Here is a 5,358-nt window from a genome sequence, read left to right as displayed (position 1 = left end):
AATTGTTGACGTTCTTTTGTGTTGCTTTTTGTAGATTGAAGGATAGGTTGTATTGTTTTTTGCGTTTGAAGTAGATTAACATTACATTGTACATCCGGATTTCTCCCAGGTGTTGTTTTTTTATGTTTATGTTTTTTAATTGACTCTTATTTATGGATATTATCTACTGCAAACAGATTTTGCTTTACTCTAAGGGTATTCGGGCTTTAATATATATTTTTGAAATAATTTATTCACTAAATTGCATCCCTCAATTTTTATTAATTCAGGTTGGTTAAAGTTTGAAAAGTAAAAAAATGATTCTTCTTTTTAGTTCTATAAGTAATCACATCACATTGTTGTATTTATAAAGTCTGGAAGAGACCAGATTCCCAGTTAAATTAATAAGCACTACATTTTGGCTTTGTAGTGCGCGCCTGTTTGTAGAGAGGTCTTTGTCCATGGTCTGGTGGCTTTGCTGGAGGTTTTTGCCGGTGTTGTTATTCCAGGGGTTTTCACTATTCCAGGTTTTTCTTCTGGGTCTGGATTGAGTTTAGTGTCTATTAACTATCTTATGTTCATTGCTCTCAATTATGATATAATTTCAGAGAAAAAAGAAGGTGAACCACCCTGACACAGGCTCATGTCCCCGACCCTTGTCAGAGGATGATGTCTCCACTAAGGTAAGTATCTTTTCTTTAAATGTATGAAACAATAGTCTATCTAATATAAAAACATAATTAAACAGGAATCATGATATATGAATACAATCATCTGTTGCATCCTATACCTGAGTTTTGCCGAGATGAAGATGAAATAGGACACAGATATACACAAAGACACACACACGATTAACCTATATTTTTGTTACAGGCTCAAGTGCATTGTTATGAAATAATCACGAAATCATGAATAAATGTTGCAAGTAGTGCCAAGGGACACATCACACAAACACACATACATACACAATAACACACATGGACACACATTTAAATTTAAATCTGAACAATTATAATGGATATGATATCGAAAACAGGAAACAAACACAATCACATAATCCGTAATAATCATTTTTTTAAGCCCTCAGACAACAAAGATGAACAGCAGCTCCTGGCCAATCAACAAGAACCAAACAAGACTAACCAACTGGACTATCAAAAGGACTCTCATAAGGACATTCAAGACAACATCCCAAAGGACATTCTGAGGCGGGTCAAGAGTACAAAAATGGAGGAATTCGATTTTTGCAAGGAAAGATGACATCGTAAGTAGCTTAACGGGAGCATAAATAATTCTTTTGAAATAATTAATTTTGCCGGATTATAATCATTATTGTTGGTGGTGGGTGGATGGAAGATGTCACATACTTAGCTTCACATGATGAAAGTGCAAGTTGTCTGTTGATTTTTGCTCTTCCGTGATATTAATGCTCCATACTTATGTTAGTTGAAAAGAATATCCTGTTATTCTTTTCCACATTAATTGTTCCTCACAAATTAATTTCATGATCAATATCTGCATTCATATATATAAGCTTTATTTGAACATTTCCAATTTGATGGCTTTACAAAAGTTCAGAATTGTAGACATTCTTGCTGTTGCTGCAAAAAATCTCTTCATTGTCGATAACCCTTTACTACACTATTCAAATAATTCAAATTTCAAACAGCACATTCCATGAAATTACAATGGTTATTCATTTTATATATATAATTTGTTGCAAAAATAATTGGTATATTCTATACATTTGTTTGATATGATGATGTCATAACTGACCAATTTAGACAAGTGTTCTTTTAAATTTGCTTGAAATTATGATTTTAGCAGTGTAATATATATATACAACACCCACAACCATCACATATCTATATATATATATATATATATATATATGTATATATATATATATGTATATATGTATATATATATATATGTATATATATGTATATATATGTATATATGTATATATATATATGTATATATATATGTATATATATATATATATGTATATATATATGTATATATATATATATATATATATATGTATATATATGCATATTCATACTAATTAAGTGAACATAATCAGTTCAAAAACAAATTCAAAATATAAAATTTTTGACCATAAATAGAATAAATATAATAAAAAAAAAACTGATCTCCATATCATGGGGAACATATAGTGACTCTAATTAAAATTCTATAAAATATATATTAAACCAAAAATAGAATATGGTTTGATGATCAATGGAGCAACAAATAATATAGAACTAAATATATAAGAATCAATATATAATGAAAGAATCAGCCATCTCCAATTATAGCATTACAAGCCATAAGAAATATGTTACCACTAAAATTAAGCAAAAGAACAAGACTATGTTCACTTAATCAGTATTAAAAAAAAAAAAAAAAAAAAAAAAAAAAAAAAAAAAAAAAAACAAAAACAAACAAGAAAAAACAAACAAAACAAACAAACGAACTATATATTGCATTAGTAAAACAACTGACAATGAACTTAATAAAAGCATATGAACCATACAGTACCCCCAAAAAATCATGATATACAAAGCAATTGAGACATTCAAAAGAGCTCAAACTCAACATCACAACAACTGTGCAGGCTTGGAAAAAAAAAAAAAAAAAAAAAAAAATAATAAAAAAAAAAAAAATAAAAAAACACTTCCTTATTATTTATCAATACAAAATTAAAGAGTGCTGGCGTCGTTTTTTATTGATGATATATTTCTGTTGTACTTTTATTTTTTCCTGTCTTTCGGCTTATTAGGGGTCGCCACAGCCCTCGGACCAGCGTATCGATCTCCTCATATCAGAAAGCGCTGGTGCCATCTACAGCAACGGCGAATAAGGACCCTTCTACCTCCATTTGTGGAAGTCCTGAAAAAGGTAAGATTTATATCATTATTACATCTTCGAAAGTCAAAAAAGAGGTAATAACATTGTCATATCACCTACTTGCACCTTCTCTTGAGTTGTCTTAATGAGATATATGAAAAAAAATATATATGAAACATGTGTTATATGCTCCATCTTACGGCAAATCTATAGTGTAAAGAAAAAAAAAAAAAAACACTCTCTAGAGACTTTTCCCGGAATGCACGCTTGCACGCAGTAACTGTGTTTTTTTCTGATCCCCACATCAAGTATTTGTACATTGATGAGTTGAAGATGGGTTAATCAAGTAAAATCTATTGCCAACCAGACAACCACACCGGCCTCACCCAAAACTGAGTCACCTAAGCGCTCGTCCACAAGAAAAGAAAACACAAGCGAGGTAAACAAAGCCAGCGCTGAAACGTCAACACAAGTAACACCTAAACGAAGCTCTTAAGAAAAAATAAAACAGGTTAAAACATGTTGAATATAAAGAAATCAGAGTGACCACCGGTTACAAAATCTTCTCGTGACTTTAATCACTATGATCCTCAGTCATTATCCGAGCTAATCATATCTAAAGAACCAACTCTATTAGATATTTTATCAACAGACAATGTAGATACCCAGGTAACCATCCTTACGGAAGTGATAAAAAACAGCATAGATGTGACAACAACCGTCAGACGTCCCTCTGTTCCATGGATAAATGACATCAAGAGAGCTATTGCCGATAGGAATAATTCCCAACAAGCGCTCAAAGGAAACATTTGAGCCCGCCCTATAGGTAATTTATAAAGTAAAAAAAAAAAAATGTTAAATCAATAATTCAATCGACAAAGACTAATTATTCCAGAAATAAATTCGCTGAACATAAAAAACAACTCTAGTAAAACATGGAAAATTGTTAAAACATTAGTGCCTAACAAGAAACACACAGATAATCACTCAGGTTCTACACATAACACCGACCATTTTAATAACTTCTTCTCACAAATTGGAAAACTAACTTATGAACAAACAATTGCCTCCACATTACATCAAAACACAGATCGGGCAAGGCTCATAATTGATGTTTTCAGACCACAACCAGTAGACGTAGAAACTATTATCCTAATAATAAAACAACTCCGCGAAACAAATGCGGTGGGAGTAGACGGTATTGCTTTGCGCTTTATTAAAGAGCTGCATGATATTGTAATAAGGATTTTGTCTGTGTGAATACCTATAGTTTTATTTTTGTATGAAAATCTTTACTTTGTATCTTTTATAAAGGTTAGCTCTATATTTGCAAACTTTTAAACAATTTATCTACTATATCATAATCATAGAATATAAATGATATAAATATTTATACAGTATACCTGCAAGGAAAAATAAAAGGTCAAGGCAACAAATGGTCTGAAAGATAAATTTTTGTTCTTATGAAACCACTACAAAGCAAACCACAGATGCCACTAGTAGCAACACTAATCACTAATTTAATCACATAATTATTTATACTTAAGTCGCTACTTAAGGGGAGCATATGGGTGTTTTTTTTTTTTTTTTTTTTTTTTTTTTTTTTTTGCTGAAGGGTTTATAGCCTTGAAGTTTGATATATTTTTATGTGTTCACTTATGATATGTGAATTTTGTGAAGTTTGGTCCAGAACTTTTTTAATGTGTGATTTATTTTGATTTTTTTTGAAAAAAAGATCTAATGCAGCCTATAATTTTCTATCAATTGCTTTGGCTAAAAAATAATCCATAGATATCTGACTCTCATATGTCTGAAAAATGACTAGAAGATATTGCTTTTTCTTACTTTGTGTCTGAGAGAAAAAAAATACACTTTCCATTTTCAGCTTTTAATAATTACATTATTAATAAAATAAGATAATTATTATCCAGTAAAAAATAGCCCTTTTATAATTCTTTCAAATGATACTAAGTAACAGCCAATTGTATTAAAACCTCTGCCAAACAATTTTTTCATGTCCTCCCAGGGATCACGCGGACATTTGAATTTCAATGGAAAAAGTCTCTATATAATACTATAGTTTTTCAATGTGATGAGCGAAGAAATGTTTTCTGTCATTTGTCAAAAATATCAGTAAAAATGCATTTATAAAACCTGTTGAATAGTTTGTTATTAATGTCCATTCTATAACTATTTGGAAAATTATTCCTTCGCCAAATTGCTGTTCTATTCACGTTTGTTGGTCAAATTGGCTTCTGAACGACAGAAGAGATGGACATAATTTAATTAATTGGTGTAAAATGAAAACATGCAATAATTTTACTACACGTTGTAAAAATCATTATACACTATTCTGACTAAACAAGATCTTAAATAAATGAGAGATATTGTCTTTACAACAGCATTTCACCCTCACGAAGCTCGGGGGGCCCTGAGCTATACTAGAATAGTGTGATCATAGCCTAATTTACATAGCTTTTAATCAATAGTTTCATTCAAAATACGTAAGGAAAAGGGTGGAATAGA

This window comes from Penaeus japonicus, unplaced genomic scaffold (assembly GCF_977035675.1).
Source record: "Penaeus japonicus unplaced genomic scaffold, GWHDUDI00000001_assembly GWHDUDI00000010, whole genome shotgun sequence".
Classification (NCBI taxonomy): domain Eukaryota; kingdom Metazoa; phylum Arthropoda; class Malacostraca; order Decapoda; family Penaeidae; genus Penaeus; species Penaeus japonicus.
Note: the sequence above shows the minus strand (reverse complement) of the source record.